The sequence below is a fragment of the Elaeis guineensis genome, chromosome 7 (genome assembly GCF_000442705.2).
Source record: "Elaeis guineensis isolate ETL-2024a chromosome 7, EG11, whole genome shotgun sequence".
In the NCBI taxonomy this organism is placed as follows: Eukaryota; Viridiplantae; Streptophyta; class Magnoliopsida; order Arecales; family Arecaceae; genus Elaeis; species Elaeis guineensis.
This window is the reverse complement of record NC_025999.2, coordinates 50,813,003-50,829,575: the sequence shown is the minus strand read 5'-3', so window position 1 is coordinate 50,829,575 and position 16,573 is coordinate 50,813,003.

The window sequence follows — 16,573 nt, the reverse complement described above, 5'->3', positions numbered from 1 at the left end:
CTGATCATACCAGGAATTGAACACCCTTAGCGATTAGGTCATCTCATAATCTAATCGAGTCAAACCAAATTGAATCCAATTTAATTAGATTCGATCCAAATCTCAATGTTCAATCAAATTAAATTAATTAGTAATCTAATTACTAATCAATCCTCACATAATTCACCAATAATTAGCAAATTAATTTATTGCAACTTTTGTATAGGGTTAATCATCATCGAATTGACTATTTTACCCTAGAATAATTTTTAATCGTTGATCAGCCATATGATCAGTCAGAAATTTCTTTTGAGTATGACTCCATAGGTTTGAACCTAAGCTGATAGTATGAGAATAATCTTTCTATACCAATTAAAGTGACTATCTAGTAATGATACCGACGTCCGTATAGGTCGAAAGATTGCAAAGCATCATTCAAGAACCTATTGGCATATGGTTACCGTATAATTTATCCTTTTGATCTAAATGCTCAAAGTGACCTAAGATTTAACTGCCAACCTTGATATGATCATCCATATTGTATTTTAATTTTTAAAGTCTATCACATGGATTATCTTGATCAAGGTTTTACTGAATTGAAATATACTGATACATTAACTCCTACTTATTTGAAGGGGTCAATTCCATCTTGACTCACACACTGACTTCGCAAGTACTTGACTATATCAAAAATTTTTCATCACTAAATTAAAAATTTAGATAGTCTAACACCAAAGCATAGTGGGTTGCTTACAAGTCACTGTGGTGATCTCAGGTCGGAGGGATACTTATACCCAAATCCTTCGCGAGCTACTCTTGATAGTAGAGTGCTCAGCAATTGGTCACGTTCAGTGAGATGTACTCCATGTCTCACTTGTATGCCATGCTAGTGTCTCCACACTTCTTGATTAAGAGGACAACCAACGTACATGACACACAATGACCTATACTTGATATAGCTATTATCCTAATAATAGTATATCATTTGGTCATGAACTTAAGGTTTAGGGACTAAATGATATATCTTCCTATATCGAATCAAATAGTTCTAAGAACTTCATCACATAACAGAGTTTAAAATGAGATGTATACAGTGATAAAAAAATCAAATAATATTTATTAATTCAATAATTCATATATAATTAAATGATAAGCATAACCGTCAACAGACTAACGATTGGCTTTGGGACATAATTTTCAACAAAGACGACCAACGATATATGGCACACAATGACTACACTTGATATGTCTATCGTCTTAGTAATAGTATATCATTTGGTCCGATCTCATTTAAAGACTAAATGATAAATCTCTTTTATCGATTTAAAATAGTCCTAAGAACTTTCACCATAACACAGACGTTCGATATAGAAAATATACAAGCTTATGATAAAAATTACTAAATAAATATTTTATTAATTAATTCATATATAATTACATCAAATAGTATAACCGTCAATAGACTGACGATTGACTTTGGGACACATTTTCTAACGACTTTCACTTGTACTAAAGTCAATCAGTACCGTATCGTATACTTATCTTCATTTTATGATCTTCGAATTTCTTACCATAAGGACTTTTGTTAATGGGTCGGCTAGATTCTCCTTTCTATTGATCTTCTGAAGGTCGATGTCATCTTGATCCATGATTTTTCGAACCAGGTGGTAGCGACGCAGAATGTGCTTGGTCTGCTGATGTGACTTGTTCTTTCGCTTGAGCAATGGCACTAGTACTGTCATAGTACAACAAGATGGGGCCATCAAGGGAGGGTGCCACTCCGAGCTCGTTGATGAATTTTTATAACCACATAATTTTTTTCACAGCATCATATGCCGTGATATATTCCACCTCGAAGTAGAGTCGGCCACAGTGTACTGCTTAGAACTCTTTCAGTAGATTGCTCCACCGTTCAGGGTATAAATATATCCCAATACATTCTTGCTGTCGTCATGATCTGACTGAAAATTGGAGTTTGTAAACTCCATAAGTTTTAAGTTAGATTCTTTATAGATAAGCCACTGATCCTTAGTATTTCTCAAATACTTAAGGATAATCTTTACGACCTTCCAGTGGTTCTCACTTGGATCGGACTGGTATCTACTAACTACCCCTAGTGAGTATGCCACGTCCGATCGTATATATGTCATGGTGTACATAATAGATCCTACTATCGAAGCATATAGAATTCTACTCATACGCTCTCTCTCTTGAAAAATTATCAGACAATCACTCTTCGAGAGAAAAATTTCTTGACCTATCAGAAGATAGCCTTTCTTGAAATCTCCATGCTGAACCTTTTCAGCACAGTATCAATGTATGTCGACTAGGATAATTCAAGCAACCTTTTGGTCTATCTCTATAGATCTTCATCCCAAGGATGAAAGATGCTTCTCCTAAATCCTTCATGGAGAACTGTAATGACAACCAAACTTTTATTCTTTGTAATACAGGGATGTCATTCCCGATTAAGAGAATATCATCCACATACAAAATAAAAAATAATATTATTGAGTTATTAACCCACTTGTATATGCAGGGTTCCTCTCCTTTCTTAATGAAGCCATACGTTCTGATCACTTTATCAAACTGCATGTTTCAACTCCAAGATACCTGCTTAGGTCCATAAATGGACCTCTAAAGCTTGCACAACTTTAACTCATTTATGGATATGAATCTTTCAGATTATATCATATACATTTTTTTTTCTAACTCTCCATTTAAAAAGACTATTTTTATATCCATTTGTCAGATTTTATAGTCTAGATGTGCTGCTATCGCAAGCATGATCCGAATGGACTTGAGCATTGCCATAGAAAAAACGTCTCATCATAGTCAATATCATAATGCTAACGATAATCTTTGGCTATCAGATGGACTTTATAGATCTCTAGCTTCCCTTCTACGTCCTCTTCCTTTTGAAGACCCAATTACACCCTATAGATTTTATCCCTTCAGGTGGGTCAACTAATATCCATACATTGTTGACTTTCATGGACTCTATTTTAGATTTCATGGCTTCCAGCCACTTATCAGAGTCTGACATCTGCATCGCATCCATATAGGTGATCGAATCCTCATTATTCTCATCAAGTTCAACTGGATCATCATCCCAGACCAAGAAATCGTTGTGTCTATCTGGTTGATGCAGTACTCTACTGAATCTTCTTAAAGATGTTTCTACAATAGATTTTGGATTTGATCTAATCAAGTCCAACTCAATGGGTTTACTAGATTGTGTCAGTTCTTCTACCGATTGAATTTCATCAAGTTCAATCTTTGAGGTATTAGTTCCTTCTCCAAGCAACTTTTTTTCTATTTAGACTGTCCTATTGCTGACGAACACCTTCTGTTTGTCAGTAAGGTAGAAGTAATACTCTTTGGTCTCTTTTGGGTATCCTGCAAATAGATACTTGTCAGACCTAGGTCCAAGCTTATCAATTTTCAGACGTTTGACATAAATCGGATATTTCCAAATCCTAAGGTGAGAGAGTGTTGGCTTACGTCCTGTCCACATCTCATGTGGTGTTTTGCTTACAGACTTATTTGAGATTTTATTTAAAATATAACAAGCCGACTCGAGTGCATATCCCCAAAAAGAGATCGGCAGACTTGCAAAGTCCATCTTGGATCGAACCATATCTAATAGGGTTCGATTCCTCTTTTTCGATACACCATTATGCTATGGCATTTCAGGAGGGATCCATTATGAGAGAATCTTATTCTCTTCTAAGTATGTCAGAAACTCACTGGAGAGGTATTCTCCTCCTCGATCAGATCGAAGAGTTTTAATACTCTTCTCAATTTATTTTTCTACTTCATTACAAAATTATTTGAACATTTCAAATGATTATGACTGATGCATCATTAAGTAGATGTGCCCATACCTCGATAGATCATCTGTAAAAGTAATAAAATAATAATATCTACCTCTGGTACTGGTGTTCATCGATCCACATACATCAGTATGTATGAGACTTAGAACTTCACTAGCTCACTCATCTTTTTCATAAAAGGTGACTTGGTCATTTTTTTCAAGAAGACATGACTCACAAGTTGGAAGCAATTTACAATCATTGACTTTGAAAATTTTTTCTTGTGTCAATCTATTTATTCGGTTCTTATTAACATAATCTAACCTACAATGCCAAAGATAGATATTGGAGACATCACTAATTCTAGGACATTTGCTGGACATGTACATTACACTAACAGGTTGTGATAATATGTAAATACCATTGTTCAGCTGTACATTCATCACATTAACATCATTCATAATGATATTAAAATTATTTTTTTTATTAAAATTTCATAACCATTCATGGTCAAAAGGCCTACAGAAATAATGTTCAAAAAAAAGGAAAGACAAAAGTGATATTTACTAAGAATAATTATATTCAACTTAAATACAAGTTTAATAATTCCTAACACTAGAACTGGAACTGATCTTCCATCTTCAATATTGAAAAATTTTTATCTTCTTCAAATCTCCTACTGACCTACAGACCCTGCAATGAATTGCAAATATTAAAAAGACTTTTGGTATCTAATACTCAGATAGTAGAATCATAAATTAAGAAATTACAAGGTGTTATCATATAATTACCTTGTGCAGCAACAACTTGCTTCTTTCTTGACCTGTTTGGATCCAAGAGGCAATATAGACAATTCTTCTTCTAGTGCCCCTTCTTCTTGCAATAGAAGCATTTCGCCTGACTCTGATCGAACTTGAATTTCTTGGTCTGACTAGGTTTGGGTGCCCCAGCACTTTACACCCTTATTTTGTTCTTCTTATTCTTCTTCCCTTTCTTAAAGGGTTAATGTCCAGAAGAAGATCCTCCCATTACATTCACCGATTTTTTTTGGAGCTAGCGATCCTTCTCAAAGTTTTACAATAATCCCAGCAAATCGTGATAATTGATCGCAGGCTTTATCATTCAAAAATGAGTAAAGAAAGGGAGATAGGACTTGGACAGAGAGTTTAGAATGGCATCTTTCTCCAACTGCTCATGCAGAGGAAAGCCAAGCTTGCTTAAATGCTCAATCATTTTCGATCATGTAGAGTACATGATCGATAACTGATGCTCCTTCTCTCATTCGAGCGTTGAAGATGGCATAACTAGTCTTGTGCCTCTCAACATTATCGGGTATGCCAAAAGACTCATTTAACATTTGTAATATATCTTATGGCTGAGCATTCTCGAAACGATGGCTGAACTTATCATTCATTATTATCAACATAATGCAATGAATCGTAGTTCGATCTTTGAGCCACTTCTAATAAGTATCTCTGATCGTGCTACATGCATTTGAAGCTAGCTCCTCGAGTGCTGGATTTGTCAATACATACAAGATTCGTTCATGCTCTAGGACTATTTTGAGCTTTTGATACCAACTATCAAAATTTGATCCCATCAACTTGCCACTATCTAATAGTGATCGAAGCGAAAAGTGAAGGAACCAAATCTAGGATTTAGGATTAGATCTTGAAACTTTTTCAAAATCAGGCAGTGGAAGACTAAAATAAATCAAAATTATCTTATAAAACTAGAGAATCTCTAGATCTAAGATCATATTACATGATTATTATATGACATTAAATCAAAAATTAAAATATAAAGAGCAATAACTACATGTTGATCATATCAATATGTTTCTATACTGCATCTAATGTATGTAAAATATAATAGATCAGATCTATTATCTTGCAAGTTAGATGTTCTAACTTTGTTGATCCGAGCTTGAGGATGATGTTGCGAGTTGCACATGCATCTGACCTCTAGGAGTCATCCACACGAGCCTACGAATCATGATCAGAAGTCTTGATCCAGAAAATTAGCACAGTATGCTAGTACTGTGCTGATCCTTCTTCGATGGTCGATCAGATGCCTTCTTCTTCTTGATTTGGACTCTTTCAAAGATGAGAAGTAGGATAAAGAGTTTTATATATGAGATACTCTCTGAAAACTCACAGATGAAGGAAGGAAAGAGGTGAACTCAGCAACCCTAGAAGAAGACCCTCTTCTTCTTCTCTTTGCTCTAACCCAGACACTTAGTTTTGTGTCTATTATATCTCCACGCCCCAACACTCTTTCTCCCCAATTTTTACATGCCCCAAAGATCTCTCAATGCTCTATAATCCACAAAACTTTCAAGAAAAAATTCATCTTAAATAAAGAGATATGAAGAATCATTATCTAGGTCAAATACCTAGTCAAGGAAAATCCAAACAGGGCAAGACAAGAGGTGCCCAACTCATGGGCACCCCCTCTTTCTTTTTATACCATGGACCACCAGCAAAAGGCACACAATATGTCTTATAAACTTCATGAAAATCTCAAAAAAAATTTGGATAAAATCAGTGCCATAAGGAAAGAGTTTTGGTTTCCTAAAATTCTATCTCATAGAATTTAAAATCCAAACTAATTCCTACTTTGACTTGATCCACAACCACATTTCATGTAAGAGAGAAAGAGTGAAAAGCTTTGAGCATGTGTGAAGGCCTGGGAGAGAAAGTTTTGTTGCATAAAATAAGAGAGAGTGGGCATGGGGGGCTAAGGTGGAATCCTAGTCTTACTAGGGTTCAATCTATGACTTGTTCAAATTTGGTTTCTCAAATCAAATCAAATCAAAATCAAATCAACCTAATTAAAATAGGTCTTAACTCAATTAAAATCTAATTTAATCAAATTAAATTAAATTTAAATCTAATTTAATTTTTTAATCAAATTAAAAATTAGGTTGACTCAAGTCCTAATTGAACTATGACTAGTTTTTTCTTGCACTTGGCTTATCCAATAAACCAATTGGACTTGATCCAATCAAGTCTAAACTAAATCTAATTAAATCATATTCAATTAGACTTAATCTCAGTTCATTGGCTTAATCAAATTAAGTCAATTAGCAATCAAATTGCTAATCGATCCTTCTGCAACACTTGCACTTGGTTAAATATCAATCATATTGATCGTTTAACCCTAGAACGATTCTCAATCGTTGATCAACCATCCGATCAGATCGTGAACTCTAATATGTGTGACCTAATAGGTCTAAACTTAAGTTAATAACATAGAAATAAATTTTTATACCAATCGAAGTGACCATCTAACAATGGTACTCGACGGTCGGATAGGTCGAATGTGTAGAACAACATCCTTAGAACCCATGCAGAAATAATTTTCATATAATTCATCCCCTTGACCAAAATGATCATAGGATACCTCAGAGTTCCACTATCAATTCTGATCAGGTTATCCATATTGTATTTCAAAATATCAAATCCATCTGATGGTTTACCCTGGCCAAAGTTTTGCTAAATTGAAATACAGTGACTCATTCTTCTCCAACTCTTGGAGTGGTCAATCCCATCTTGATCACACTCTGACTTTACAAGTACTTGACTGTGTCCAGAAGCCTTCAGTCACTGAATTAGAAATTTAGTTAGTCCAGTACCAAAGCACAGCGAGTTGTTTGTAAGTCACTGAGGCAATCTCAGGTCTAAGGGACACTTATACCTATATCTCATCAGAGACATTCTCGACAGCAGAATACTCTGGAGTTGGTCACGTTCAATGATGATGTACCCTTATATCTCATCTATATACCATACTAGTGTCTCCACACTCCTTAGTTAAGAGAATAACCAACCCATATGGCCTACAACGATCTATACTCGATAGAAGCTGTCGTCCTTATTAACAGCCTATCATTTGATCGTAAACAGTTTTAAGGACTAATCGATAATTCTCTCTTTATCGAACCTAAATAGTCCTAAAGATTTTATCATAACAATGGAGTTCATTAGAAGATGAAAACTTATGATGAAAATATCAAAAATATATTTTATTTATTAATAAATCAATTACAATACAAGATTGTTCAATCGTCAACAGGCTGACGATTGACTTTTGGGACATATTTCCAACAACAAGATGGTGGCCATAACTAAAAAAAAAATCAAAACCTAATTAGTATACGAAAAGATTAAGCCTAAAGATATGATTTTTAGTCTAAAGATTCTTTCACTATTTTATTCAAATTGATAGCCTCTACCTCCATTCAAAGAATTACACTAATTTCTTAGTGGATACTAGAATCCACATGGACTGCACATGGATCCGAGTGTGACTCGACCAACCCTTGCGCATCCATGGGTAGGTTCTTAACCAATTATTTCTTCAAAAAATTTTGCAGGTGTGGCACTTCCACTGAAAGTTCTGGTTAGGTCTAACCATTAACATGCCAGAATTTAGTGTAACTAACAAATGAGTGATCAGATCCGAGTGTGGCTCGACCAACCTGACCTCATCAGAAAGACACAACTAAATCAACATATTATGAATGATAATTCTGACAGTCAGATAAGCATCAGGCGTGTGGTGCCTCCAATGATCATCTAAACTGTTGGACTCATTATTATCCAACTTAATGGGAGGCTATGATCTAGTTATCATCATAACTATTTCATTTTAGAGATCTAATAATTTTAAAAGATTTAATTAGTTGAATTGAGAGATGAGAAAAAATTTGATCAGCTAATCTTGATCCTCCCACTAACTTCATCAAGTCAGATTAAAGAAAATCAGGTATAAACTGATCCCGCTAATCAGTCATAAATCCTTTTACTGACTTCATCAAGTCATAAAGAGGACTCAAGACAAGTTGAACTAAGGGCACCTAAATCAGTCATACTGATTTTCTAGTTAGCATAGGTCAATTCCAATCATTAAGTAATCTAATCAAAATATGATTCATCATGTTGGTCAGATAAGTGAGATCGGTAGGAAGGATATGCCATTAACTCGACATAAATTTAATTTATGCGAATAACTTCAAATTAATGACCACTGATCAAAGCTATCATACTTATCTTAGACACCAACTAGTTAGTTATTTTCAATTTGATCAACTTATAGACTTAGGTTCGACCATAGAGCCACGATCAAAGTCCATATTGGTCTAATCAAAGACATGGACATGACCAACTATAATTATTGAAATTGATCAAGAGAAGAAATTGATCCAATTAGAATTAACTTTTAACTAGATTTGATCAAATACTAATATGGTCCATTATCAATGATTTCTAACCCTAGGTCTATCCCATTTAAATAGACTTGACTCGAGCTAACCTATTAACCCATGAATTATGAAATTAATTCCTTAGATTTTTTATTCTTAAATCTAGATCGCTTAATTCTTAATTAAGTTTTGGACTGACATGGGTTCAATTTCAGTGTTTGAAAATAATTTTTAATTTTATAAAATATTTTTATAATCAATCATCTAATAATCAAAATACTAATTTTAAATCTAATATATATTATTTCAGATCTAAAATAAAATTTTAAAATTATTTTTTATTGTTCATTATCATAGAAAAGACTGCGCAGCACCCCTACATGCTATAGGAGATCCCATCGAATGGGCAAATAGAGTTATGATATCTTGATTTCTCCTATGATCGGATGGCTATAAGGATCTATCCAATCAGATTACTACATTACTCAAATATTAAATTAATTATTTAGATCTAATCTAAATAATTAGAATCAGATTATATGCAAGAATAAATTTATGTTATAAGTAACCTAGTTTTGATACCACTGAAGGATCGTACAGGGGTTTAATGCATGCATTTCAAAAATTTTTAATGGAAGAAGATCAGATTAAACTATTTAATCTATAAATACATATATAAGATCTGATTATAAAACTCTTATAAATAAAATTATAACATAAATTTATATACATAAAAATTTGAATCTAAAATTACAAGCATTTGATCAAGAACAACAATTAGTGATAGATCTAATCTACCATTTCTAGGATTTCAAACCCAATACCTGAGTATGGATAGTCAAACTTCATAATTAAGAATATAGATCTGGAAGTCCTCTCTGGCCACTCACAGCAGCACAAACATCCGGCCTCTATGGATGGTCCATACGAAGTCCTCAGACCGATCAGCCCTCCGCGGAGTGCTAGCTTGTGCAGTTGGCTTCTGATGATAGATCTAATTTGATCTCTTTCTTCGAACATCATGAACTTTTCCAATGTCAAAGATGGAGTAGAGAGAGATGCTGGATGGTGGAGAAAAAAATCTGATGAAGACTCTCTTCTCTATGGTTTTTCTCTCACCCAAAACCCTAGAACAGTTCTAGGTCGTTCACCCGAGAGGAGAACGGTCTCCTCTTTTGTTCATGCCAAGGAAGAAGGAAACCCACCCAAACCTCACACCCCAAAGAAGGATTTTCACCCCTCTTTATCTTTGATATCTCATGATAAAAAACTCTCTATGTTTGGCACACAAAATTATGGCCTTTTTATGGTTGTCGCACAAACCAGATAAGACAAGATAAGGACTGAAGTTTGTTACAATTCAAATTATTTTAAATTTTAATATGACTCTAACTTTTTTTTACCCTTATCTGACTTAATGAGGGACTTATCAAAGAAAATTGGATATGAAAAACTATCAGAAAGACTTCCTTTTTTTGCACACAATGAGCCCCATAAAAAATAGCCAATGTGTGGAAGGATATGGATAAAGTTTTAAGTTGAAATTCAAACTATTTTGAATTCAAATTAAAATCAATCAATTCTTATCCTTAATGGGCAACAAAAGAAGGATAATTTTCTAATTTTCTCATGTACAAACTGATTTTATACGATGAAAAAGGTATGAGACAATTTGGATGGTACAAGGGAGAGAGTCCCACTCATTTGGGACTCTAGGATTTAACCAATTAGATCTTTTTCAAACCCAATCCAATTAGACCCAAATAAAATATTATGAATCTAATCTAATTAAGCTCTTATAATCTTAATTAAATTTAAAAAAATTAATAAATTAATTGAGCCATAGATCCGATCAAATCAAGATCATTTCTCTCTTACCGTTTAGGTCATCTCATAACCTAATCAGACTTGACCTGATTGAATCCAATTCAATCAAACTTGATCCAAACTTTAATGCTTAATCAAATTAAGCTAATTAATGATCTAATTATTAATTAATCCTTCATTAATAATTGAGTCTAAGTTTAGTAGGACTCTTCTCTAGAGTCCCCGTGCAGTGGGACTCTTCAAATTAGCCATGGGATCAGAGAGGAACTTCTAATGTGTGTGATCTCATAGGTTCGAACCTAAGCCAATAGCATAAAATTAATTTCTGTATCGATCGAAGTAACCATCTAACAATAGTGCCCGACATCCGAATAGGTCGAATGATGCAAAGCAATACTCAAGAACCTATTTGGATATAGTTACCATATAATTCATTCCTTTGACTCTTGATGCTAGGATGACTTAGAGTTTAAACTGTCAACTCTTAATAGTACATCTATTATGTGTCTAAACCTAATAAATCTTGTGACTCCTCACAAGGATTGCCCTGGCCAAGGTCTTACTATTGAAACACAAAGCATTCCCTCTAATCTCTTGGAGTGGTTAATTCCATCTTGATTCACGCACCGACTTCACAAGTACTTGAGTATGCCCAGAAATCTTTCGATCCTAAATTAAAAATTTAGGTAGTCCAGCACCAAAGTATAGTGAGTTGCTTGCAAGTCACCGTGGTGATCTCAGGTCGGAGGGACACTTATATCCATATCCCTTCGGAGCGACTCTTGATAGTAGAGTGCTCCAAAATTGGTCATATTCAGCGAAATATATTTCTACATTTTACCTGTATGCCATACCAGCATCTTCACACTCCTTAGTTAAGAGAACGATCAACGATATATGGCACATAATAACCTACACTTGATATGTCTATCGTCCTAGTAATAGTATATCATTTGGTCGTGAACTCATTTAAGGACTAAATGATAAATTCTTCTTTATCGATTTAAAATAGTCTTAAAGACTTTCATCATAACACAAATATTCGATATAAAAAATGTACAAACTTATGATGAAAATTATCAAATAAATATTTTATTAATTAATTCATATACAATTATATCAAATAGCACAACCATCAACAGGCTGACGATTGGCTTTGAAACATATTTTTTAATATTTTTTAACAGAAAAATGAAGATTTTTTTTTGATGGGAATTATTAGCGATGAAAATTATTTTTTCATCGCTAATAATATTATTAATGATGAAATTTTTTTCATCATAAATAATTTTTTTTATGACAAATTTTTTTATCGAAGAATTTTTTTTTGAATTATTAACGATGAAAATTAGTTTTCGTCACTAATAACGTTATTAGCAATGAAAAATTGCATCCTTAGTACTCCTGCTTTCAATCAACGTCAAATCGACGTCTTTTTGTGTGAAACTGCATGAAACCCTTATCGCCCCCTCTCTTCTTTCTTTGATCTCTCTCCCTCTCCATGAGCTCTCCTCTCTCCGTGCTCTCCCCTCCGTCTCTTCCCATCGACGAGCCCCTTTCCACCGCCACCGTCCTTGTCCACTGTTCGCTGACCGCACCGCCCACCATCTGCCGTCCGTTAGAGGTAAGGTTTTCAACCTTTTTTTTTGTGTGTTGATCCGGCCACTGGGGGGCAGAGCCATTCGTGGCAGGGGGTGCAGTGGGCTGCCGGTGGCATCATGGGACTAGAGAGGGGTCGGCTGGCAGGGAGGGGGCAAGATCCAAATGGGGGTGGGGCGCATCCAAATGGGGCTGGAGAGGGGGTGGCCGGCGGCGATGGAGACGGGGTCGGGGAGGGGGTCAGTCGAAAGGAGGTTGTCGACCGATGGGGAGGAGGTCTGGGGCGTAGGCATGCAGGATGGGGTGGTGGGCGAGATGGGGCTAGGGAGGGGGCGACCGGCGGCGACGGAGATGGGGGTGGGGAGGCTATCGTCGGTGAAGATGGGGTCGGAGAGGGGGCGACGGTGGGGAGGGGTTTGCACGGTGGGAGGAGGAAGGAAAAAGAGAAAGGAGGGGAAAAAGAGAAAAAAAAAAAAAAAAAGAAAAAAGAAAGAAAAAAGTAAAAATATAAAAAAAATAAAATATTAATCAAATATTTTATTATTTGATTAATAAAAATAAAATCTAAATTACGATCTGAATTGGATCGAGGTCGGAATCTGGATCGAGATCTCGATTCGGATTGGGATCCAGATCAAGATCTGATCCAAACAGCATAGGGTCTGTGATAGTGCTAGCACTGTGAGAGTGAGGGCCATGGGAGGTGGAGTTCGAGTGGCGTGGGGTGTGTGACGGCACCGGCACCGGCACCGTGGGAGCGGAGGTCGTGGGGGCCGAGTCTGGGTGGTACGGGGTGTGTGACGATGCCGGCATCATAGGAGAGGGGCCATGGGAGGTCGAATTCGAAGCTTATTCAGGAAAAAAATTATTTAAAAAAAAATATTTTTAGATAAAAAATATTTTTAAAAAAATAAAAAAATTATAAAATAAAATTTAGGTAAAAACTATTTTAGAAAAAAATAAAAAACCATCGAGTCTTTGGGATTAGATTTTATGTTATTATTTTTTATTAATATTATTTTGCATGTTCAACTGTTTATAGTTTATTTTATATTTATTACATAAATTTATTTTATATTTATTACATGCTTAACTACTTATAGTTTTATTACTATTATTTAATATTATATTCATTTATATGTCAAGAATTGCAGGTATGGCATCAGGAGACAGACGACGATGTTCATGTTCGCTATCTACCTCGAAGGTTGAGGTGCCTCCATCAATTTCTACTGTCATACCAGTTTCATCATCAGAATGTCCTGCACTGGCAGGTCCCAATGAGATGGATTCAAGTGAGGTGGGTCCGAGTAGTATTATTCTTCTTTTTATATAATATAATTTAATTTTTTTATTAGATATCTATCATATTAATGATTTATTTATTATTATTTCAGGTCAGTCTCCATCTGTAGTGAGGCAAGGGCGAGATCTATCGAAGAACCTCACTTTAGAGCATTGGAGACACGAGCACCCAGGACAGCATCTCCGTATCAAGATACCACCCGGCTACACTAGGCCCATTAGGAGATGGTGCGAGCCATGGCAGTTCGAGCTGGACATCATATACTGCAGCTATGCCTCCATGATGCTTTTCGATTGGCATCACATTGTATTGACTCAGAGAGATATTTTCTACACCCACATACAAGTAAAATAAATTATACTATGAATATTTAATTAGTATAATATTCTTCTAATATTTGTTATTGGTAGGGTGTTTTTGATATTAATGATTTTGAGGAGAATCATGTGCGGTGAGCCGTGGACACTCATTTATCTTTGTATTTCAAAGATTATCGCCACCGCATCGATCAGCATTGGTACCATATGATGCAGGATCATGGGGATGAGGCAGCGCAGCAGCGGTCCTATGACAACATCACTATGGAGATTGGACTGTCATACGCCGACATTATGAGGATCTGGCATATCAGGTTACACATCCAAACTTTTTTTTAGAGTTTAATTATTGAATCATTTATTCTTAAATTAACTTTGTTATCTATTAATTTGACTGATAACTATACAGAGAAGATGTATCCAAAACACCGCGAATCGGGTGAGACAGACCGTATCGCATTGTAGGGGTTCGAGATCGTTCGCTCATCATATGGAGTAGATGATAAGTAATTTTTAATTAGTATATAGTCTCTAGCTATTTAAAAATTTTTAATTAATTATTCTTAAATTGTAGAGAGATGCTGAGAATGACGAGCTTCCTGGTAGGATCGATATCTACCAGCAGACCCACCAACGACGGTCAGAGGAGTGGATGACAGAGAGTTAGGAGCTCCTTATAAGTTTTTTTAATTATTTTTTTCATTCACAGTCTGATTTTTATTATAAAATTAAAATAGCTATAACTTTAATTTTTAGAATCGCATGACAGACATAAGATCCCAACCTACCCTTGAGGGCTCGATCGCATCCACAGATGATGAGATCTATAATCAGATGCTTGGTATGAGATCCTGTTATGTTAGGAGTCTAGGGTATGGGATCACTACTTCTTCATCCTTACGCTTGTCTAAGGCTGACATCCATGCTGCCTATGATGCTCGACTGATGGAGGTGCAGAGGTAGGCTATTGAGGATCGTCAGTAAGCTCATGAGTTGGCTGCACGCATCGACGAGCATCAGCAGCTCCAAATTTAGATATGGAGCGAATGGCACAGATGGAGCAGACGATACAACTGATGAGGCAGCAGCAGGCCGGTCTGAGCTCTTTCGAGTGCTTTTCTTCTCCAGCTCTTTCTCCTTCTGTAGATGTCGACACTTGACGACCTCTTTATATAGTTTTTTATTTTTATTTTAAATCTCTTATAATTTTAATTTAATATAATAAAATAATAAAATTTATTTATGAATTTATTATATAATTTTTTATTTTATTTTTATTTTTAATTTATTAAAAATATTAAAATATAAATTATAAATATATATTTATAAATTATTTTAAAAAAATATTTGTAAACTATTAGCGATGAAATTATTCCTAACAAAATATTGGTCGTCAAAAAGATTTTACTATGATGAAAAATTAGTCATAAATAAAATTATTAACAAATTTAAAAATATTAAATTTTTATATTAAATTAATAGCGATGAAAATATTTTCGTTGCTAAGAAGCACATTTGTGATGAAAATTTTTTATCGCTAATATTTTTATAAATTTAATTTTTATAAATATTTTTAATTAAATTAATAGTGACAAAAAATTTCATCACAGAAAATCTTATTTACGATGAAAATTTTTCATCGCTAAAAATTTTTAAAAATTTGATCTTCGTAAAAATTTTTAATTAAATTAATAGTGATGAAAATATTTTTATCACTATTAATCTATTATTTATTAATGATGTTAAATTTTGTAGCAAATATTTTTTTTATGACTAAAACTTTTCGTCATAAATAGTTTTCAAAAAAATAAATTTTTTTAATGATGAAAATTTTTTATCATAAATAAATAATTATTTACGATGAAAATTTTTTTTATCATAAAATATTATTATCAACATTGTGATTATTGATGATGAAATATTAGCGATGAAAATTTCATCGTAAATAACTATTTACGATGAAAATAAGTTATTAGTGTTAAAATATTTTCATCACTAATAACCTATTTTGTGGTAGTGCATGTTGCTAGACATCAATCTTAACTTGTGAGCTCGTTAAAATTAAAGAAGTTTAATTCGATAATTAATTAGGAGTCTTAGTTAATTGGGACTCTTGAGTTGGCTTAATCTGATCAGATTAGGATTAGGTCAAGAGTCTGTATCCACTACTGGCTAGATTTGAAATCCAATAGATCACACACTTTAGGATTTTATCTTGATCTAATTTAATTAGGATTTAATATAAATCCTAGGGGTTAATTTGATTTTCTAGCATATTGTGTTAACTCAAGTTCCTAATTAGGTTAAGTTCAAAGTATTTGAGCTAAACTGAACCTGTTGCCTTTGACCTGATTGGATTAGGTCTATGTTAATTGGACTCCTACTTAACTTGGAAGAGTTTCAAGTGTGGAAAGACTCCTCCATGCCACTCTAGTTTCATGCCAAAAATAAATGCCGCCACCCTCTCTTTTATGCATTAAGAAGAGGAAGAGTCCTTCTTTCTTAAGACTCTTAACTACCTCTT